This window comes from Canis lupus, chromosome 25 (assembly GCF_003254725.2).
Source record: "Canis lupus dingo isolate Sandy chromosome 25, ASM325472v2, whole genome shotgun sequence".
NCBI classification, from domain to species: domain Eukaryota; kingdom Metazoa; phylum Chordata; class Mammalia; order Carnivora; family Canidae; genus Canis; species Canis lupus.
Window position 1 is genome coordinate 39,440,816 of NC_064267.1, and position 24,887 is coordinate 39,465,702.

General features: G+C 38.1%; 1 long non-coding RNA gene across 4 annotated transcripts in view; it reads left to right on the top strand.

Annotated features, from left to right (window-relative positions):
• Positions 1-1,264: 1,264 nt before the first annotated feature.
• The window catches only part of LOC112669816 (uncharacterized), a 58,837-nt gene continuing 35,214 nt past the window's right edge, over positions 1,265-24,887 (top strand). For 3 of the 4 annotated variants that reach the window (XR_003142575.3, XR_003142579.3, XR_003142576.2), the window contains exons 1-3: positions 1,265-1,396; positions 1,482-1,574; positions 17,941-18,052. This is a non-coding gene — a long non-coding RNA (uncharacterized LOC112669816). Of the gene's footprint in view, positions 1,397-1,481; positions 1,575-17,940; positions 18,053-19,975; positions 20,040-24,887 lie in introns of all 4 variants that reach the window. The other variant, XR_004818949.2, reaches the window with a different exon arrangement.

Consider the following 24,887-nt stretch of genomic DNA (forward strand, 5'->3'; position numbering starts at 1 on the left):
CACATCCATCTAAAAGTTTCTCACCTACATACTATGAGCCAGGAATTGTGCTAAGCGTCCTACATTTGATGGTAAACAAAATGAATGGGGTCTTCACTTTTTCCAAATATACAGTGCAATGAAGATGACAACTTTTTCAAAAAGATTTATTTTCTTTATTTATTTAGAGAATGTGCCCAAGTGGCAGGAGTCCAGAGGGAGAGAAAACCTCAAAAATCCATTTTGAGGAGAAATCCTCAAAAGTCCTGCTGAGCATGGAGCCAGGTGCAGGATTCCATCTCACGTTCCTGAGATCATGACCTGAGCCAAAATCAAGAGTTGGACACTTAACTGACTAAGCCACCCAGGTGCCCCTTAGTAAAATAATATATAAGCAATTACATAAATACAGATACCTTTTATGAAGGAAAAGAGAAAGAAGCAGAAGAAAAGTTGGAAAAGGTAAACTCACAGAGGAAGCTCAACTGTTGGAAGATTAGTGAAAGTCTATCTGAAGAGACCAAACTTAAGTTAAAATCTGAAAGATGAGAAAGCCAGCCAAGTTGTCAGTTAGCAGAGGTGAAGGTCCATGCAAGGCCAAGAGTTTGATGCTTGGGAATTAAAATAAGGTCACTAGCTAGAGAAGCAAAATAAAGGGCAGTCCACATTGAAGTTCTAGTGTAAAGGTGGGAACATAGCACTTAGGGCCTAGTAGACCAAGGTATAAAATAATACAAAGTAAAATAGTAAGCAACAGAAGGACTTTGAGCAAGCAAGTAATATCATCTGATTAATATTTAAAGACTATTCACATCTTTAGAGGATATATTTTGCAAAGAGCTGATTTACTTGTAAACTTTAAATATGATAAGTATTATGCAAAATTCCACCCACTGAGAGGATTTCTCTTCCCCTATTGTCCCTCAAGGCCAGTCATGCTGCAGGTTGTAATGCTGGTGCTAGCACATGAAGCATAGTCATCTTAAACAAGGCTCTTTTTCTCTCCACATCATTTGTTCATAGGAAACTGCTCTTAGGGCCATGATAGTATTTTGAGAGAGAAGCAGCAGTATGTTTGAAACAGGCATTGAGGGTATATCAGCCACTTTGTGCCATCAGGACATGCTTGGATCCTGACCTGTAAATTCAATTTCCATTTGATAAAAGAGTTCCCAAGGAAACATTTGACTTCATGGCTCATCCAATCAGATGAGGCTGAATTGATGCTGGAGATACTGTGCTTAGATAGCACAGTAACTCTATGTTTAGTCTCTATGAGGTCACAATAACAAGTTAGGGTCTCCTCTCCCAAATAAAAAATCACCTGCTGCAAAAATATCCCTTTGCTCCAAGCTCTATGGAGTTTGCCATCAGCTCATACCACAGTGATGTCTTCCATAGATACTCTATCAGATAGGTAAAGCCACTGCTATGACAAATTATCTCTAATTCTTACTAGTTTAACACTACACATATTTTTTTTTTGTCCCATTATATTATAGGTCATTGGAGGCAGTGAGGGAAATATCCTCTGCTCTAAGATCTTCCCATCTTGTGATTCCCACAGGTCCTCAGAGATCTCTGGATTCAGACAGGTATTATGGAAAAGGGGCTTGGGGAGGGTTTTGTGGGGCAGGTTCATAAGTGATATACATCATTCCCACCAATCCTATTGGGTAGAATTCAATCATAGGAGCTAGGTGTGGATCTAACCATAGGAAGTCTAGATAATTTAGTCTGGATGTGTGGCCAGAAGAAGAGAAAATGAATATGGATGAGCACTACCAACTATTTGCCAAATATTGAACCCATTAGATCCAATGGGTCTTAAGAGATTGGTGACAACATCCTGATTGGGTTCTAAGTACATTGCACTTTATACACAATTTTGAGCTTTGCCAAGTCAGAAAAGATCATTTTATCAAGGCTCGATTTGTAATAATAAGCAAAGGCTGCAAATCGCTGATCAGACCACGTACAGAATAAGATCTTTCCTTGGGCCCAGTGTTCCATTGGCACAAAAACAATTATATATCAGAGTTCCATTCTAAATCTTTAGACCATTGAATGCCATCATCTCTCACATCCCTGGCATTGTTGGCTTCTACCCAAAATTCAAGTCTTTTTGTACTCCATTCCCTGCCAAACTCTCATGCAAACCCCATTTCGTTCTACTCGTCATCGCTTTGAGTCTCTCCTTGCCAATATTTTTAAGGACACTCTCTGGAATGCATGTTTAAGTATAAACTCTCTATCTATCATCACCTTCAATTTGCTCACAAAAGGTTCCCTTTACCTAAAACCATCCCTAAGATCACGTTTCCCTCTATTTTTCCTTAAGATAAATTTTTTTTCTCCTTAAGACTTTTCCCATTTGCTTTTGGTCCACTCAGGTAGAGCCTACACATTCTCCAACTCCATGTTCCCACAAGGTTAAAAATAGAGAGCAGACGTGAAGATCAGGAAGCATGTGGAAATTATTCAATAATTTCTTGTTGCCCATTGCTACTTGTACAGCTTTACGAATCTGATCCCCTAGAGTAATTATATCTCTCTGGGACTCCTCATCCCTGTCATCTACTTATATTTTACTTCCTTCTCCACATTCACTAATGATATTTAGCAGTAGATTTATGGTCTTTGATGGGCGTAGACCCATAGTCTTGCCAACATCTTAGATGACGTCCATGTCCATTCTGACAATCCTACTATCTTAGGCAAAGTGCTTCTTGGCCTCCTCCATTTCAGTGATTCCTATCTTCACACAATCAGTTTCTACAAATCTTGGTTATATTTTTGTGAAATCCCACGTAGTGTTAGTTAAATTCTAATATGCCGCTCTCCCACCACAAACTCATCATTCCAACTCTTTCTATTTCTTGCCCTCATACAGATGGTCTGGCTGTGACACCCATCAATGCTTCCTAATTACCTGCATTTTCCAGACTTACTTCTTTTCATTTCCAGCTGATTTGTTTAGGATTCTCACATAAACACCTCCTTGTTCTTTCCCTAAACGCTTGTTTTCTTGCTTTCTTGTTTTTTTCTGCCTCACCTGTCCTGGAATAGTTTAGACCTGGGTAAATTTAATTGTCTAACTTGTTTTTTCTGTCTTTCAGACTGCTGAACACTGCTAACGCATTCTACCCAGTGATCTTGATGAGAACCAGTATTAATAATTTCCTAGCTCATATATTAATAACCCCAGGAGCCCCTCTAGCTACCCAAACTCCTCTTTTACATGCTCTTTAGCAGGTGTTCTAAATTTTGCTTCTTCCCTCAAAACTTCTAACCCATTACCTGCTTGCTCACTCATGGAAGCTTTGGACACAGCTAATCAAGAAAGATTAAGATCTGTTGAGGCAGAGACCTTTAAGTCCTTTCTGAGAATGAGGGAACTATCAAACCAAACAGAAAAATTCCTATTGATTAGAAACCTTATTCCTCACTTCGTTCCCTCTCTGAAGGAAAATTAAAACCTCAGCTCTCCATCTCCATAGGGGATTTCTCACTTACTTTTTACAAAGAAGCAATTTGATATACAAGCAAACATTTGCATTGTCTTTGTGATATGTCAGGCACTTTTCTGAGTGTGTTATGTATATCAACACATCAGACGTGTGACTCCATAAGCCACCACATGCGTCTTTCTAAATTATAGCATTTCCTCTGTTTATAATTAGAGTCAACACAGCACTCTGCTTCTGCCTTATGCCTACCTCACATTAATTATGTAACATCTAAACTGTTCCTCAATCTGTTATGGTATCAGCTAAGATCAGTGACCAAAGTCCTCTTACCTAGGACCCTGTCCATGGTTGGCCAACTTCACAAGGACCAGATCAGTCTTTTAGAATTAGAGAAGAGTTGCCTTGTTTAGCAATGGCCTTGATTCTATCTTCAAGAGAGAATATGACTGATAGTGAATTCTCTAGAGAGATCAGAGATGTGACTCAAGGGGAATGTCCACTTGAGGATAAAGAAGGCCAAGTAAGGAGCATCTAATGTTTGAGGAGACCACTTCTCCTTATCCAGATACAGGTCAGTCTCACATGCCAGAAAATACTGAAACCTATATCTAAATCCCAAACCCCAAACTGCTACCTTAAGTTCTAGACACAAATTTTCCTGAGCATGCCCACTTCCCTCCTCTTGTGTTCCCTATCTTAGCTAATGATCCCACCCATTCCCAATTACCCAGACTAGAAATGAAGGAACCTTGAGTCAAGCAGTCACAAAAATCAAAAAGATTCCATCTTTCACGTCCCTTTTCATCTTCCTCTTCCCAAGCTTTCATCATAGCCTATGTAGATAGGCAAATAAGGCTTCTCTCCACTCCCAAATCCTAGACGGGGGCTTTCCTTTGCTGTACTATCAGAGTGATATTTCCAAAATCTTAATCTGGTAATGCAACAGTTATACATTTTTCAATGGTCCCCAGAGGTATTATGATCAAGTTTTAATAGTCCAGGTAAGTGTTCAGGGCTCCAGATGATCTAGATCTGCCTTGTCTCTTCCTGTTCCCTATTTTGAATCCCTAATTCCAGGCATACTAAATACTCCAGTCCCTTAAATAAACATGATAGTTCTTATCTTCATTTTATTGTGTATGCTAAGTCCTTCAACAGACATCTTTTCCATACCACCACTACCAAGCTAAGTCTTACTCTTCTCTCGATCTCAGATCAAGTATCATCTCCTCTGAGAAGCCTGGTTTAAAGATTCTCCTCTTTCCTCTGAAGACACCCAGCAATCATCACACTTCACTCATTGTGTGTTATAAAAAGTTTAAATGTCTGTCTGCAAGCATGATTAATGCCTGAGGGAATTCACTTCCTTTATTCATGTTTATGTCACAATACTTATAAAAAATGGTCAGGTACATATTGGACACTAAATAAATGCTTGAATGAGATTTTTGTTTGAACTGCACCCACAACACCCCCACAACACCTTCTGGTGAAATTGCCGGTGGTAGACCTTCCGAAATTTCTATAGCTATCAAGTATATAACAATAAGATGTTTTATAAAGAGAAATGGACCAAATCAATTATTTGAGCCAAGGCAAAGTCAAAATATTTATTATAGTCTAGTTGCTTTTACAAAATACAAATTCAATAATGACCTAGCAACTCTTAAGGATCTACAAGCTTTTAAAGTCATTTCATCTTAACATGGCTATAGGGTTTTCACTGACTTCTACCAACATCAAAAGAAACAAGAAAAACATGTACATTTTAAGTGCAGGAGAAACAGGTTGCAAATATCTTGTGTTTTGTAATAACTTTTGTTTCATGGAAGTTTCTTTGCAGATTATAAATACTTATCTTAAATTATCTTATTGAAGCTTTAAAATCACCTGGTGAAAGATATTTCATAATTCTTATTTTATAAATCAAGAAACCATGACCAGAGAAATTAGATTTGCACAAAAGGACATAACTAATAAGTGTAAAGTATTACTACACAATATTACTGTCGGTTTTCTGTCATGATTCTATATAAAATTTTCTGTTACTCATTAAATTTTCCTCCAATACACAGCTAATTGAGTAGAAGGAGTAGTCCAACTACACTCCAAATTATTTAAAACAATAAAGTTCAGTGTTTAATAATACAGATTCTGCAGAGAACTGAGGCTGTCATTGCTGTCCTGGCTATCCCACCTCACCTTCACCACTCTGATTCTATTTCCATATCAACAAACAGGGATGGTCCATAGTGCGTTCCTCATAGGGCCATTCTGATTACTGGATAAGATAATAAATGTAAAACACTTAAAAAGATGCCTGTACAAAGTGTTATTATGTAATATTAAAAACTAATGAGGGGCAGCCTAGGTGGCTCAGTGGTTTAGCATTGTCTTCAGCCCAGGGCATGATCCTGGAGACCTGGGATCGAGTCCCACGTCGGGCTCCCTGCATGGAGCCTGCTTCTCCCTCTGCCTGTGTCTCTGTCTCTGTCTCTGTCTCTGTCTCTCTCTGTGTCTCTCATGAATAAATAAATAAAATCTTTTAAAAAAATTAATGATTTCATGGAAATGATGACCTATGAGATTAAGTCGACAAAAAGTTGTGCTTACAGGGTAGTTCAATTTTTCCACCTAAATAATGCCACTTAATTTAAAAACTAATCAGACTCTCAATCATATTTATTTATGTTTAAATATATATACAAATATATATACAAAACAGGATCACTTAAGCACCTCATCCTAAACGTTATTGACACATACTTTAGTTGACCATTGAACACACAAGTTTGAACTACATGGATCCACTTACATACAAATTTTTTTCAATAAATACAATACAGAACCATAAATGTATTTTCTCTTCTTTATGATTTTCCTAATAACATTTTCTTTTCTCTAGCTTACTGTATCATAAGAACACAGTTACAATACTTGTAACATAGAAAATAGGTGTTAACTGTTTATGTTATCAGTAAGGTTTCTGGGCAACAGGAAGCTATTCATAGTTAAGTTTTGGGGGAGTCAAAAGCAATATGCAGATTTTTTACTGCATTGGTGGAAGGTGGGCAGGTTGGTGCCCCTAACCCCCATGTTGTTCAAGAGTCAACTGTAGTTTTAAAAATATAAAGACTTTAAGAGTCTTTATGTTTGTATTTTGAGAAAATTTCTTTCTTTTTTTTGGGGGGGTGCTAAGTTGGTAACTAATATGGTGGCTGTACTCTGTTTCAAATATTTTAGGCATGTGTAAGAAAAGTGAAAATACAAATGATTTACTTACAGAAATGAATGTTTATGGGAATAAGTAACACTTAACATGATTTATGGGTAGATGTGATAAATATAAACAAAAATAGAAGGTTCTGTATAATAGTGCGTTTTTTTTCCTTTTTATTGCGTACATATAACAATATACCTAAAAGCTACATGTAAAGGTTAAAATTCTATTTCATTAAATATTATAATTTTTCACAGTGTTACACTAATTCATAAAGATGGATTAAGTCAAATATAATATTATCATAAAATAGAAAACATTTTATCATAAAAATAGGAAGCATTATTATTATTTCCCCACAATAAAATACTTCTATTATAACCTTAAGACTCAAATGATTATACATTTACTTAAAGTATTAAGCAAGAGCAACTAGATTTGGAATATTTATTTAAGTTTATAATATCCACCATAGCGAGTAAATAAATGATAAGGATTAAGAAAAACGAATACCAAGATCATGGCATGAATGAGTCCTAACTCCTTTTTGGGAGAATGGGAAGAAGGTGAAGCCTGTTAAGAAAGGAGGCCAGAAGCCAGAAGGAGTGAAGGGAGCAAACAAATATCTGTTTCAAAAGAATATATGAGCTGTCCTAACTGCACAAATATTTCTACCAAGCAACCATTGAATTCCCATGAAGTCATGGCCAAAACACCCAGGAGGTAGAACGAAGAAAAGTGAGAGATATTAATCAAGACATTCCATCACCAGTAATGGGAAAACAACAGCATTTCACCCACAAGAGGACTGATCATTATGAATAGGTATCCTGGAAATGCTCGTAGAACGTGAAGACTATGTAACTGGCCAGTCTGTGAGCACATTTCTTCACCATAGTGATTCAAGTGAATGATTTCCATTGAAAATATGTCTCCCTGACACTCTGGAGTCAGTCATCTAAATCTGGCTTATTGGGAAGTCTGCTGGGCTGGATATGAAAAGCAGGTATATAATTGTTAGAAGAACATTTGATATTAGCATTCAGGAAAGTGGCCTAGCAAGTCTCTTTATGAACAAGGCAAGGACTTACATGTTTTTGATTTCCTCTTTTCCATCTTGATTGCTTTGAAAATGCCATTTCCTTTTGTTCAATATGTTCCTTCCACGTTGTCCTGCTAGAAAAATCCCCCTTATTCTTTAAAACATGGTTCAAATGTCACTCTCTGACAAAAGCCTAGTCGAAATTCTCAGGCAGAGCTAACCAAATCCTTCTCTGTGCATTGCTCACACTTTTATAAGGACATTTGTCATACCACTGTAATTATTTCCAGGTTGATCTGTCTAGTAGACGATGAGATCTTGGAATAAAGAAATGAATGAGAAAATGAATGGAGGGACATGTGTTTCAGAAAGGGAAATTATTGCTTTCTGTTCATTTAATGCCAAGAAAAATAGCTTTCTATAATCTGGGATTTCTAGCACTTTGAATTTATTTTATAAACTATAAATTGGGGACAACAGGTGGCTTCCATTTAACTGACTCAAAATTTACTTTTCTAACCCCATGTATTCATTTTTCTTTCTTGTTCTTGTCAATAGTATGCTTTGGATCAGTAACCCTTTCCTCTAAGAAGGAAAGGTCATTCAGATTTTTATTAAGTCCTAACAATTTCCTTTTTAGCTCTCTTTGTTGTTCTGCTCGCCAGTCTTGTGAACAGGGGATGCCATGTTTTTCTGTGAAAGAAAATGCCTCACAGAGTAACCCCATCCTGCTTGAAACATTGAACAACTTTTACTTTTATGTGCTGGAAAGAAAAAAAAAATGCTGCTCAACATGTTCTTCTTCCTGAGTTCGTTCTAATTTAACAGGAGAAAGGGAAAGGGTGCTTGGCACTCAAAAAGCTCAAATGATCCTGAAAAAATGTAAAATTTATGGAAATTTCAACTCATGTAAAAAACAAACTTTTTCCTCATACTTCATAGGCAAGATATAAAGAAGTATGGTTGTCAAAAAACAGAAAATTTCCTTCCTCTTCTTTAATGAAAACTGAAAAAAATAGGAAGAATTGTTTTGTGAGATTATTAAACTGTATACCCATGGAATCACATTTTTTTTTAAAAATGCTTCCTTTCCTATTCACCAGAAAAGTAAGGTTGATTTTTTGTATTCTAGCTAATTTGAATGTCTGCTTATGGGTTTTTTCTTCATTCCCCTTCTAAAGAGAAACTTATAAGGGTTTAACATGTCTAGTGTACACTAAACAACGACAAAATTAAGTCCTTACATAATTACTATTTTTTAAGGATTTATTTTTGCCGAATTGTGATTCTGCCCACAGATTTCCAGTTTCATAGTATAGACAATGTGAAGTCAGAAGCAAGCATTGGTGCTGCTTTTCTGGCAATAGGCTAAATGAAAAAATATTATGTAGAAATTATGTATGGAAATACTTGTTCATTCAACAAATATTTGTTATGTTTTTATAAGTGACAGACACAGTAGACCCAAGAGCAAAACAGACAAAAAGGAAAAAATCTTTGATGTGTAACTTACAAACCATTGAAGAGAAACAGAACATGAAGATAAATAAATTAATAGTGTGTGTGTGTGTGTGTGTGTGTGTGTGTGTGTAATGTTAAATGGTGATAAACTGTTAAGTACCAAGGAGAAAACTAACAGGAGAAGGGAATTGAAAGGGCCTGATTCCTTATCCTATCTTATTTTTTATTTTATTTTTTTTAAGATTTTATTTATTTATTCATGAGAGACACAGAGAGAGAGGCAGAGACATAGGCAGAGGGAGAAGCAGGCTCCTCACAGGGAGCCTGATGTGGGACTCGATCCCCAGACCTGGACTCCCTAAGCCGAAGGCAGACGCTTAACCACTGAGCCACCCAGATATCCCTCCTTATCTTATTTTAGATAGAGTTATTAAAGGGGCGCCTGGGTGGCTCAGTCAGTTAAGTGGTGGACTCTTGATTATGGCTCAGGTCAGGATCTGAGTGGTAGGATGGAGCCACACTTGGGGCTCTGCCCTCAGCAGGGAATCTGCTTGAGATGCTATCTCTCCCTCTCCCTCTGCCCTTTCCCACTGCCCGAGAGTGCACTCTCTCCCTTTCTCTCTCAAATAAATAAATCCTTTAAAAATGATAAAATAATTAAAATAGAGCTACTAAAATAATTTTTATCATAAGAACATGCACATAAAAACATAGTTTGATCAAAAAATAGGAAATGAGCCCTTGCTCGAGCTCTCTCTCTTTCTAAAAAAATATATATATTTAAAGATTTTATTTACTTATATATTTATTCATGAGAGATACAGGGAGAGAGAGAGAGGCGGAGACATAGGCAGAGGGAAAAGCAGGCTCCCTCTAGGGAGCTTGATGTGAGACTCAATCCCAGGATCCTAGGATCATGACCTGAACCAAAGGCAGACGCTGAACCACTGAACCACCCAGGCATCCCCCCCATTTTTTTTTTAAAGAGAAAGAGAGAAGAACCTGAGACTTCACAAAGCAATATTTAGTATGCCAATTTTTTGATTATGTACTCATGCATAAGAATGAACTACTTATTGTCAAGATTTCAAAAAAACAATAGCCTTTGAATTAGGTGATTCTGGTTCAGACAAAATGACACCAACACAAGTTTAAAAACAGGGAAGGGGAATAAGTGCCATGAAATTGAAGCTCATCTGCCTTCTAATAACTTTTATATCAAATATTTCTTTTAAGGGAAATAGTATGCATTCAAGCATAGCATCGAAATTCCCTAATAAGGAAACACAAAGAATACAAACAAAACAAAACAAAACAAAAAGCTTAAAGCTTAGCAGATCTGGAGTCTTTGGTATCCAGACATGATTTATATTACAAACAAAAGCAGTGAGCCTGGCCCAAAGTACAGAAGTGGAGCCTGATGAACTCAGAGCATTGAAACTCTCCTCAATAAATCACAATTACCAAAACACCAATGATAAATAGTTGGAATTTCAAAGTATTTAATAGCTCTCCCTATCTGTTGGTTTGTTGACCATTTGATACTCTCCTTCAGAAAGTGTTCTTTGGTAGTTCAGCCCCAATACATTAATATTTAATCATGAGCCCCTTGGAAACATGAGCTAGGAAATTTCTAAAGAACTTACTATTATAAACAAGACTGGAGCGCTGGAAAAGAATTATTTTTCATGAATCTATGTTACAGTTGAGAAGAGGAAAAAGGCTCTAAGATCACTTTAGATCAAAGCAGAGATGTTTAAAAATGGAAAGAAGAACTTAGATAAACAAGGAAAGGAACACTGTTGTTTCAGTGTCAATCAGAATGTCTCCAAAAAAGCAGCTAAGTCAGGGCACCTGGGTGGCTCAGTCAGTTAAGCATCTGACTCTCAATTTGGGCTCAGGTCATGATCTCATGGTCTTGAGATCAAGCCCTGTGTTGGGCTCCACACTCAGCAAGGAGTCTGCTTAAGGATTCTTTCTCTCCTTCCTCCTCAGACCCCACTCCATGCTTGCTCTCCATCTCAACTAAAAAAATAAATCTTAAAACAAAGCAAAAAAACAAAACAAAACAAAAAACAAAAACAAACAAACAAAAAAAACAAAGGGCAGTTAAGTAAACAATTGATGTGTTTAGGGAGTGTAATCCAAAAGAGCAGGTAAGAATGTGAGTTTTACCAATAAATCCAGTCAATGATCATTTTGCATAAATATAAATAATGTTTTACTCTTGTAACATTTCATCCATGCAGAATGACTCAATAACATTTCTTTTTTTAATATTTTATTTATTTATTGAAAGAGAGAGAGAAAGAGCATGAGCAGGGGGAGAGGGAGGCAGAGGAGGAGAAAGAGAATCTTGAAGCAGACTCCCCACTGAGTGTGCAGCCCAAAGTACAGCTCGATCTCAAGACCCTGAGACCATGACCTGAGCCAAAAGCAAGAGTCAGACACTCAACCAATCGTACCACCCAGGTGCCCCAATATAACATTTCTTAAGTTGTTTCTTTTAGTAGCGTCATGAAGCAGCATCGATCTCCTCATTTTGGAGATGATGAGAATAAAGGCATTGAGATTGCAGAGGATGAATATAAAGGAAAAAGTGCCAGAATCAAGGCTAAATCCAAAAATGCGTATTTTTAATATTTTTTGTAATTATCTAAGTATTTATTTTTACACTGTTAAAACATTTTTATCGACCATAATTTTTAGCATTGTCTTGAGATCGTAATGCCCAAATATAAATCTAGAATTCCCAGTTCTCCCAAAGTGGAGCCCAACACCAATAGAATTCCCAGTTCTCCCAAAGTGGACCCCAACACCTATTTACAATTAATGCAGCCTCCATAATTTACCCAATCAATCCCTCAATTACTCTGGATGGGACTTCATTGATAGGAAGAACCCAAGCACCTTCAATCTAAAATCACTTTCCATTCTTGTTCCCCACGCCACAATTGAGAGCTATCAGCAGGAGAAAGGCTTTGAATGAAACATAAATTGGTATTGTAAGCAGCTGTAACTTTAGGGAAAAATGTTTTGAGCAAAACTAGTCCTGAGCAGAACTGTAAAAGTGTAGTGTTTCTTATCATCACCATCAATTCTGTTTCTCTTTTCTGGATTATTTTGTTGGGTTTGTTTTGTTTTGTTGGGTTAGGTTGATTTGTTGATGTTTTTAAATCAAAACAATGCTAACACCAACTAGAAAACAAAACAAAACAGAAACACCTGCATTTCAGATGAGCTTGATCACAAAGCTATTGCCACGTGGAATTCACTCCAGAGTCTCTCATACTAGAAGTTTGTTCATCCTCTAGGTTTGCTCCTGAATTTTAACCACATCTCTAAAGACAGTAAAAAAGAATCAGAAATTCATACAGTCCCAAAAACAAGAGGATTTGACTGATTTATGTTCTCCAAAGAAATGGGTCTCTAATCTAGCTGCACATCATACTTTTGATTTTATGTTCAAGGCTTAAGGTTACACATTAAGTACAAATTATGGATGATGCATATTTGAAACAACTTGTTAAGATAAAATATTTCCTTCCATGATGTGAGATGACTGCTCACCTCATTCTCTACCTTTTCCAAAACATACAATCCCATTGACTCTCACATGAAAATCCCAAGCAACATACTCTTAAAATGTGTATCCTTAATTTTTTTCATAGGTCATATAACAATTTGTAGGTATAAGTTAAAGTCTTCCTTCTACCACTCTTTTTTTTTCTCATCACAACCACACCCACTAACCAAGCAACCACTATTAGAGATTCCTGTAAATTCTTTCTGAAGTTCTAAGCCACACACTTTTGATTTTGCACTACTGCTAGCATACCATACCGAATACTCTGTATTTCTTTTGCTTAATATCAGATCATTCTATATACATACATGAAGAGCTCACTCATTATTTTATAAGGGCCCAAGGTAACCCATTTTGAAAACTGGCTCTTGTCCTAACAAGAACCCAAATGAAAACATTCTCACTTACCATGGCCCTTCTTCCTGCTTCTATTCTGGGTTCTTAAAATTTTTCCCAGGCACTGACCAAAGTTGCAGCTCTACTTTTACCACCACTATCCGACTCCCCTTGGCTCAAACTACCACCTTGGATCTTGGCCATTGTCTACTCTTGCTTGTGTGGTTGCCTACGTATACAGCCCATAAGCCTTTCTAATCTATGCCTGGAGTTGACCCTCATTAACTATAATATTCTCTGAAATTACATGATTTGTTAGCAGTCACTGAGTTTGTGTCCCTTCTCTGTCACACACTGTCAACTACATTTCAGCATTTCTAATCTCATTTGTTTATCCTGAACCCATCAGCAGCCCTCTTCTGTGATTCTAGAACAAATGGTAAGATACACAATGTATTTTTCTTCCTGAGCTTAGAATCATCATGTTGCTCCTCTTCTTTTTTTGAAAATACAAGTGTTGGCTTTTAAGAGGAATCTCTTCTCTGTAATATACTTAAACAATTCCCAGAGCAAAAGCTCTCTGCTCAACTATGAAAATGTTGCTCAGAGAGTAATTTCTGTGACTGCTTTCTTTCGCAACTTTTCTTTTTGACATAATCCTTCTAAAAGCTTTCAGCACCTCTTAGATGTTTTCTGAGATCCTCTGAGACATGCAAAAAAATGTGAAACAAGCAGCCATTTGTTCTAGCATCCTGAGTCTACCTCCCTCCTGAAGAATGCTGCCTATCTATTCTTTATTCTCTAGGAAAAGAAGAAAGGTGGTTTTGATCCTACCCTTTTTCCTAACACTGTAATATTACTTGTTAATTAACTTATAGTTCTGCTTAGCCTCAGGATAGAAGCAGATGTGTTTTGTTTGAAGGCTACATGAAAACTAGAAAAGAACAGAAACCACTTGGCCTCTTTATTGTTTATCTCAGTTAAGGGTAGAGGCACCATCATCCTCCCAGTCAGCGGGAGATAGGAAACTGGGAATCAGTTTCAAGAACCTTGCAACTTCCTCTCCAAAACATCAGCATCTTCAATGTCTTTGAACTCACTCATTTTCTAGTCTCATGGACATTGACCTAGCTCAGATTCTCTTTGCTTCTAATGGTTCTCCTCTTTATATCACCTTCCAGGGAGGCCTCTGAAAATACAAACAGCTACTTTCCCCTGTGCCTTCTTTTTCTTCCCTGGAGGGAGAGGAACACTCAATGAGTCAGATCCCAGGCATGTGCCTAGGCCACATTTACTATTGAGCAAGGTCACTGTGGATTAATAATCGGACCCATGGGTATGGCTCTTTCTTTTGCTTTCTCCTTTTATGGATCTAGAATGGCAAAATGGTACAGGACTTCTCCCACATAGGGGAGACTGAGTCAGCCTAATGTCCTGCTCATCACTTCCCTTTCATACTCATTTCAGTCCACCAATCTCAAAAGTCTGTCCTTCCTTAAGGCCAGGAAGAGCACAGTGCCCAGGTTAGGGTCTAGACCTAGGGATAAAAAAAGAAGCTCCTCTGGCTTCTAGTCTATATACCACCTTCTAAGCCCATCTTACTAGATAGAGTTCTCTAGAGTTGAGGACAAACAGTCCAACTAATAATAAAATATTATTTTGCTTTTTCTTACCTTTGACCCCCCCACATGGATATTTCCCTTGGCAACCTTATGAGAAGAATAGCTGTATTCCTGTTAGTATTTGGATACCAGACCATCAGTCCTAACATTCCTTGGAACCATAAACGGCATGGTTCTGCAGTCCATATCCAATCATGCCAGGTCTTTCTTGGAATTCTCTGATGTTCTGTTTGCCTCCATTGGTACAAAATAAAATTTAAATCTGTAGAATGCCATGTAAGACTATCCAATATCTAGGACTAAACCTACCTTTATAATTTCTTTATTCACTTATCTCAACTCATGAATTCACCAGCCACTAACTTCCTAAATGGATCCTTTCCATGGCTCCATGTGTGGTTTATACTGTTTGCCCTCCAGGATGCTCTCCCATACTCTTGACCCCCACATGCCATACTCAGTCACTTCACACTTAACCACTGAGCACCTTCTATGTAGTAGGCACCAAGCCAGGGCCTGTGGAAATGTAAGGCAAACAAGATATTCAAAGTCCCACCACTCCTAGAAATCTTATCATATCTTCCCAGCTGCTAGGAATATCTCCTTCCTTTGTGCTCTGATCTTACCTTATTTATTGTGCCTTGGACTATAGAAATGTACCTATACTCCACATCCCTGCCACTGAATAACATGTCTCCTGGTGGCAGACACTATTTTTTTTATCCATCCCTACATTCTTTCAATGCCTTAAAAAGAGATATGTTTATAGATGACTTTATAAGATTAGTTAATTATTCTGCTGTCACCTGGAAAGTCAAGCTTGGAGTCTGGAGGTGATGGCTAATTTGTAATATTAACCAACATTTGCACACCACTTATTACATTCCAAGCAAAGATTGTTCGAAAGACCTTGCATACATGAATTCAATTTTCCCTCACAACAGCCTTTTGAGGTAGGTGCATTATTATATTCATTTATACAGATGAGGACACTGAGATATGTTAAATAACTTGCCACACAGTTGGTGAGTGGAAAAGCCAGACCACTGATGCTTATAGTGAATGACTAGGTCAGAACGTGCACATCAAGGGTACTTTCTGGAAAGCTCCAGCCTGAGTATTTCCCTTGCAATTTCCTAGAAGAGTGGATATCCAAGGTCATTTCAAAGGAATAAACCACACTGTTAGGAGATGGAACACCTCTGAAAAAAAAAAAAATGATGAGGGCATCAAAATTGCTGAGCTGTAGTACAAATAACCCTTAACTAGCATCCAAAACACTTGGTTTTCCTGGGCTTTGCCACTTAAGAAGTGGGTAACCTTGCATAGGTTACCCCTCAATTCTTTTCTTATTGGGAAATGGGCATAATTATGCCTGTTTTGTAGGGTTGTTGAGAAGATTAAATGAGACACTAAACAAGACAGCATTCAACATTAGAATATAGAACAAATGGAAGGATCCGTGTAGCTTCAGTTTTATGGCAGGACTATCCTGGTTGGCAGGGTAATGGGCAGGGAGTTTGTTGGGAGTCCCAGTGAGAAAGCTGTCATGTGGGGTTTGGTACAAGACCTGAATTTGCTTCTGTAGTCTGTGAGGATTCATTTTTCGCTATGTTGAGACAGAGAAAGAGAGGGTGAACAGGGCCTATTTTAACTCCAGAAATTTTGATTGGAAATTTTCTCCTTATTTTCAGTACTGTTTGAGAACCTGTTCCAGTGAATAAAATGATTTCCATCTAAGTTTAAAATCCAAGTCGATATTTTGTTCTTTTTTTAACTTGCAAGACTTGGAAATCACAGGCCAGAGCTGACAACATTCAACATTCTAAGTAAGGATCCTCCTAGGGGATTCAAAAATCTCCCTAGCAACTTCTTCCAGGTCCTTATATTGAACCCGAATCCCTCTAGCTGCAGCCCTGTTCCTCCAGCTTATTTTAGGAAGGAACAGCTGGTCTGCAATCTCCATATAATATCCATTCATGGATTTATGAAATCGTAATGCATATTAGCTGTGTTACGTATTCTGAAAGTAGCAGGCTCTTAGCGTTACCAGCAGTCATTTTTCAGTCCTCTGCAAAATATACCCCTGGGAGCTCTTAGCAGATGTTTGGTAAAAATTATTGAAAGAAACAAGAAACAAGACATTCCCTGGTTTTAAATCCATGGTGAGTAAATCATTCAAAAACAGCCACTAGGCATCTCAAAGTCTAAAAATTAGGAAAGGCACTCTTATTGTCAATATCCTTAACCAAGCAAAGACATCACAAGTTGAATCCCAAACGAAGATGCGATCTCACACAGGAGAGCATATTCCCATCACAACAGTTATGGCTTGTGTATGTTAAAATACCATTTTTAAAACTCTGATTTTGTGTAATCTTACCTACAAAGAAACAGATAGGATCAGGCTTTGTGTAACAACCTAAATCAGGAAGCAAAGAGAGAGAGAGAGAGCAATAAAGTAAGAATAAGAACAAGAAAAAAAGGAATGGAGGGTCAAAGGAAGAAGGAAAAGGGAGAAAAATCTCTTTTTAGTTATTCCTAAAACACATATGCTATTTTACAGCATTTTATTTGTTTTCATTTATTTTCTACATTGCACTATGCAAAGCCTGTTCTGGGAGAAATCTTGGAAGGAGTGGATCAAAATAAAAGGGGTATATAGGGTCAGATGAAGAAAACAATTTCCCTGGAGAAATACTAAACATTGCAACCTCCCATTGTACTTCTCACTGAATGAGTTTCTATTCATACCAACTCATGATTTCTTTTCTCATTCAGTAGACATGGAAACTAGCACCTTGCTATTGTTATTTGTCTAGAAATTGACATTTTCTCCTTCCCCACAAGGATGTTGGAATTCCTTTCTCCTAAATATCCCCCTGGTTATAAGTCAAAATTCATGTCTCAGCAGTTGACAAAGACTATGGGCCACAAAATTCTATGCTTTGCTTAGAGCTTAACGTGTTGGCTGTTTCTAAGAAGAGAATGAAGTTCCAAATTATGCATAGTTATGAGGGAAGCATTTTAGGAAGTAATCATCAAGGAATAACAAAAGAAAGCAATTCCCATTGGCACCCTGCGAAGGAAGAGATTGAGCTTTTAATGCTGTGCTTGTAATAAGTGCATGCCAAAGAAACCCCAGACTGAGATTTTGAGAATAGAAAACAGAGAATGGTGAGACACTTTGTGGGAATAAACTTCATGTACGTCCATCATTGCAGGGCACTATGTGCATACAGAATGCTTTCTTTCTCATCCCACGAAGGGAACCAATGTTGTCTCCGAAGACAAATATCCCTTGTATGAGAATACTTCTATTATTCCTTCACAATGGTAAGTAACACATAGCCAATGTGGACAGCCTTGAAAGTACAGAAATTACAAAGAAAAAGGGAAAATTCCCCTTGACTGTGATACCCCAAGAAAAACATTGATCACACTTTGATGTATTTTCATACTGGAATTATTTTTTTCCTTAAACAATGGCAATGTATTGTCTCATAGTTCTGGAGGCTAGAAGTCCAAGATCAAAGTGTTGGCATGGTTGGTTCCTCCTGGAATTTTTTCACACCCAGAGAGATTATTCCTTTCTTATGAAATTCTGATGACTCTGTAAATATGATAATTTTCATTTAATATAATAAGTATCTTCTATGTCATTGAATGTTTTCAAAAATTAAATCGATGCATTTTATTCCATAGTACAATGATGGTATCATTTGGTTGACCATAGTCTATTATCAGTACTGGGTTGGTTCTAATTTTTGAATATTACAAATAAATATTTAATAGGCATTGTTGTACATAAATCTTTGCTTAATCTCTGACAATTTTTGTAGGATAAGTCCCTGAATATGAAATTACTAAATCAAAGGGAAAACAAATATTTTGAGGCCCCTGTCCAAAATTATCAAATTGCCTTTCTGAAAAAGCAGGCCAATTTATAGTCACACCTGTTAAGTGAAAATGTCCATTTCTTAAACCCATAGAAATCATTTTTGTATTTATCTTTGACAATTTAAGAGTCATGACATGGTACATCACTGTTAGTTTTACGTGCACTTTCTTAACAATTAACATGGTTGAACAGAGTGATTCCTATTAGTCAAGTGTTCACTCAAGCCAAAATGTTGCTAGCTCAGACCTCCTCAGCACTTTCCTTACTCAAAGCAGGGACAAGCAGAAGAAGCAAGGTGTACTTGAATTCTGGATTTGGTTTCCTCTTCTTGGCAATCCTTTCATTCATAATACCAGCTTCATTCATGAAATCTCATTATCTAACCAGGAAGTGAGATATTTACTTAGAAATGTAGACTACAGTGAATCATTGAAGTGTGTGAACATTATAAATAGATTATTGTGGATACTAAGAAAGATGCTTGTAAGTTTTAAAATATAAAAGAAAGCCTAAGTCAGTCAACTCTGAAGATAGGACTGCAAATTCCCATCTGTATAGCTGATATGGTTAATGTTAAGTTTCAAGAATCTAATGTCAGTATTTGTATTTCAAATTGACCATTTTATTATCTGGTGTGTTGGCTATAGTTAACAACTTCAATAATAAAAACAAAAATCATTAATACACATAGACCAGCATATTAGATCCTAGATTTAATAAGAAAGAGAGATCGATGTTGCCCTAAAAGAATTGTGTAGGGCAAGTAGATATTCACTGCAAGAAAGTGCTAGATATAGTGTGATTATATTTTTGAAATATCTGAACTGGCTTTTACAGATATTTAAGGGTATTTTCTTCTGTAGCCTATCTTTTACCCTTTGTCCAATCCAACCACCTAAGCCTTCTTCATTTATTATCTCAGAGGAGGCATATAGCCAGACCAAAAGTAAAGGTGATAAAGACCACTCATTCTTCTATTTCAAAAATCTTTACCCTAAGGGAGTTGAAAAGCTTATTTTAGTCATTCTGGGGATTTGAGAAGTGAGTTCATCCACTAACACCTGCCCCAGTAGTTGATATCTTCTCCCTGGACAAGAGAGAAGGGAAGAAAAAGGAAGTGCTGAGAAGAAAGAAGTGAATTGATACTAATCATAGGGGCCAACTGGCCCCCAAGAGTGTGCCCAATATTAGGAAACTCAGAAGCAGCAGACAGGCAGCAAAATCAAAGAGATAAAAAGAATGAGAATGGTTTCACAGTGTAGGTGCTCGTAGGTATACAAAACAAGAGACTGCTTTATGGGTTCTCATGTTCTGGCATGGCACAGAAAAAGCAGAATAATTCTCATGTGCTTTCTTAGGACATCCCCAAACAAGGCAGTTGCAGGTGGGAATGAGGGCATATTCACAGTCACATAGAAAATGGTAAGTAAGAACCAGACCGGATGATGCATGTCTGTGATAGATGACATCAAGGATTAGGGCATTATACATCCTTCACTGCAAGCATTTTGGCACAGCTAAGGTCAGATTCCTATCCAGTAAATAGGTAAGAACAACATCTCCAAATGTGGTGGCAACAGAAGCCTACCAAGTTTGTGCTTCTTTCTCAGTGGTAGAGGATGCAAGATGCAATACTTTGTCCTCTTCTTCACAAGGGATTTCACAGCATATTCTAGACCATTAGATCCCTACAGCTTTACTGATGTGGCCTACCACATCTTGAAATATGGTATAATTTATCTCTCATCCTCTGGAGCACATGTAAATTACAAAGAACTTCAAATATCTGCTATTTATCAGTCCAATTTGCTCTATCAGTCCAATTAACATTATCTCATCAATACAGTAGACTAGGTTCTGCAGATATCCAAATGGTCCAATCCCTTTGGACTATATTATAACAAAAGCAGGGAGGATTAATTATCTCTGGGAAAACATAATAAATGTATACTATTTTTGTTTTTGTCCCACATCAACGCAAATTGCATCTGAACCTACTTCCTGATAAGGGTGGAAAAAAAATATATGTTCACCATATTGATCACTTCATACAATGTACTGAGGCTGTGTTAATCTACTATAGCAAAGTCACGGACCTGGCCCAGCAACTGCAATTGGGAATGTCACTTAGTTAAGTTTGAAGTAGTCTACTCTTATCCACCAGGACCTATCTGGTTTCTGTTGGGCCCAGCTGATGGATAAAGTCTGGATATAATGCACACTTTAAGTCTTTAAAGGTGACATTAATATCTTCCATTTCTCCTGGTATGTGACACTGCCTTTTATATACCTCTTAGCTGGGGTAGTGGTGTGGAGTAGGGACAGGGACCATTTCAAAAATTTCTCTTTGGCCTTATACATTTTGTGTTAAGGTATTTCTTATCCCCACAGGCCAAGGAAAAAATATGAGGATTATAGGTCCAGAAACTGGGAGAGGAACCATGACTTTCTTTGGCATAGCTGCCCTCAGCCTCCTGATCATCCATCCATGATTTCTTTTGATAACATAGATTAAGCAGTATCATTATTGGCCACCCATCTATCTCCCTGCTAGGATGTACTTTGTTAACAACCTAACTCTCTGCATGTCAGGCTTCTTCACTGCTACTCAACCTTGACTCTCATTACAAAAATTAAGCCCTCATTCATTCAGAGGTTAAGCTTTATTACTTGGTCTCTATTATTTTGGAATCCTATAATCCCCTTTTCTATTAGGAAGCCAAGATATACAACATCTCCTATCATTAGCCCTAGCATACAGAGCATGGCCACTACTGAACTTCCCAATAATATGAGTACCCCCTTACCATCATATTCCTCATCACTTTGATAAATGAGGGGTATTTCAAATCCTCCCATAGAACATAGTTAGCTGGTGGGGTCTCCAGCCTTCCTTGGAATATCCAAGCTACATCAAGTGTATTCACTCCTCTAAGCCTTGGATACATTATTACTCCATTATCTTCCACAGAAATTCTGATACTTGTATTTCATTTTGTATAGGCCATTTCTTTTTTTCAAACTCATAAAAGCCATCCTAGCAGTATATTAGTGCAGTCTCCCTGGCTTCTGGTCAGGTGATAAATTCTGTGTCCTGGGAAAATATTCCTATACTGATCAGTTTTTCAGTCCAGTGCTCCCTGGATCATGTCTATATTTACTCTCATAGCTCCTGCAGGTACCTACTGGCTGGGCCATGTCGCAACATTAGCCTCTTTCTTTCCTTAGCAGGATAGCATTTCCCCAGGTGGATTATACTATAAGTTGGTCCTGATTTGGTGTCTAGGAAGGGAAGTAGTGGTGGACACTATGGCAGGTAGGGTGCATGTTGTCTTACAAGCTAGAGGCTACTGAAATGTCTTCAAGCCAAAGGGAGCACGGTCCTCTAATAGAAATGAGAAGGCCAGTTCTGCAGGCACAAAGTTTTAGAGGAATCCAAGTTTTCAAGGTTCTTGAGTACATCAAATTAGATGTCTTCATATCAAGTCTCAACATGTCATGCATTTCTAGTCAAGGCCTTGACCTTGGCCTGGCATATTTGCCAGAGTTGAATATTAGACCATACCTAGAACTCTGCTACAGACCTATCCTCATCACCAGGTTTTTCTGGCTCCTGAATACAAGAAATGAAAGTCTCATCATACAGAGGTAAGGAGGCCTTCTGAGTTTCACACTTCATCTTCAGTTGGTGATGAATCACTCAGTTTTCTGCAATGCATCCAGAGCTCCCAACAGCAATCTGATTCCCTGGACCTTATAAGTAGAATTCTCCCCCTGTATCTCCCAAATGCCTGAGAAATAGTACCAGCTAATGCATTCCCTTCCACAGAGATCGTATCTCCATCTCATCTGCGGTGAACACGTTAACACTAGCACAGTCACGGTATACAGCGATTGCTTGTATTCCCACCTATGTCTGGGTCTTTGGTACAGTAGTCTAGCTCCCAAACTTCATTTCGAAGTCTGCTTCCTAGAACTGCTCCTAATACCTACCACCTTAGGTCAGGTCCCTTGAAAGAGAGAATTGTGTGCTGAAATTTGTTTGGAAATATATTTGGGAGCACAGGCAAAGACCTAAATGAAGCAGATTTGGGCAGGGACGGAGCTAAAGAGCAATGCAGTTATAACTGAGGTCTCAGATAATTCTTTAGGGAGCTCTGGGCTGGGAGAGACTCTCAGAATTGTCCCATATTGAGGCTAGGGGGTGAGCCTTTGTACTCCCATTTCAATCATCATTGGATATGTCTTGCTTCCAGGAAAGGGCTATAACCTAGGGCATCTCTTTTAAGCCAAGGTCAAGTTTCAGGGTGGAATGAAGCTGTGAGCTCTCCAGAGACAACACTCTCCTCAGCTGGGGGAATAGATATCTCTGTGCTGATAAAGGAATCTGGGAAGAGTACCCAGGGTCCATTTCACCTGGTTAGGGCCTCCAATTCACCCCCCCTCCAAACATAGCTACAATGTATATAAAAAGCATAGGAAACCCCAAGTTGACTAAAATTGTTTTTGCTACCACTCTAGCAGGATAGAGATTCTAAAGACACGTAGAATAATATCGGTAACCATAGCGATGTTACCTTAACCTCTTACATATGACAAAATACAAAAACACTACTACAAAAATAATTTATAAATATCCTAGTCATTTATTCAACTATATTGCCAAACATCTTGCCTTGTGTGTCTGAGCTAACTGTGGTTCAAAATACAGAGATAGATAACAAAGTCTGACTTCATGGATGTCAATCTTACAAGGGAGGTCTGGCAATGAGAGCAGAATGAAGTATCCAATTGTCTGGTCAGAATTATCTAGTGGGTTCTAGTCTGAACGATGGCAAGTCTAAGGTTTACCTATGTGACAACTATGTCCAGATCACTTTTTGCCAGTAGAGTATGGACCCCAGGAATACCAGACTGCCCGAGTCGAAATCTGAACTTCATCACTAAGTACTTACAGTAAATTATTTTAACCTTTCTGGGGCAACATCTATGTGGATCAAATGGTGATTATTATTGCATATAAATCGTGGGGTTGTTGCAGGGATTAAAATTTAAAAACTCACACAAAGTACTTAACACTGTGCCTGGCACATAGTAATCACTATGTAAATATCAACTGTCATACATTGTCTCACCCTCGTAGACTTAAAATCCAGTTCCAGTTATTAAAATTCAAGGTACTCACATTTCTCTTTTGGATAAAGCATATGAAATGAGGTGCATCTGGCATACACTCAGACTGGGGTGGGATCGTGTAGAAATATGGGTTATTTTTGATGCCACCAATTCTGCCCTTGGTTACTAATTATTCATGTAATTTAGAAATCAAATCCATAATTATTAAAGGTGGAACAGTTGCTTTGTTGCTCAGCTATTCCCTGATCTAAATTTCATGTCATTCATAGTAGGCGGGCCATCCAGAACGTTGTAATCATGCCTCTGGGATGACTTACCCAATATTTGTTTGTTTATTTGTTTACCTCTAGAAGAAGGACCAACTGCTAACCCATTCCATTATGCATGTACCTGGGTTTCCCAAGTCTTTGCATCCAGACTATCTTCTATCACTATACTTTTCCTATCATGAAATTCAACAGTTATATGGGCGGGGGGAGGGGGGGATTATACGAAGAAAATGGAACTTGTCCTTGTTCATCATGGAAAAGAGAAACTATCTCTGCCCATAACCTCCAGGACCGCTTGGCTGCAAAGCAATAATGCACCACCCGGGCTGGGCTTCCTGCTTCTTTTGGTACCACTGGGACTGGCTTAGCAGAGAAGACAAAGCAAGAAGCAGAGCATGAGCAATTCACACTACAGTGGTATTCTTGCTACCTGCAAGACTAATTGAGGAGGCTCGCGTGTGAGAGTTACAGCCAGCCTCCTGGCTTCCCAAACAATGACACAATGGCTATCACACACCTACAGTGCACACGCAGCTTGCAGAGGCACCAGCTCACTACAGCAGATGCTTAGCACCTGGCTGTGCTGTGAGCTGGCAGGGGCACTCACCATATCCTATGCTGCAAAATCACAGGAAGGGCTGTTTATAAACCTGCGAAAGGAGGAAGCGTCTTTAAAGGGAAAAGGCTTTAGAGGAAATCCAGCTGCCTGGCACATTAAGCTGTTTCCCCTGCCTTCATCTTCCCGGGGACCTTGCAGTAAGTAACGCAAAAATGACCATTATATTTTCGAAACACCGCAGAGTGTTCTTGGGACCCAAGCCAGTATAGCCGGTTTGCTGGGAAGCTGCATTTGGGAGCTGGTAAG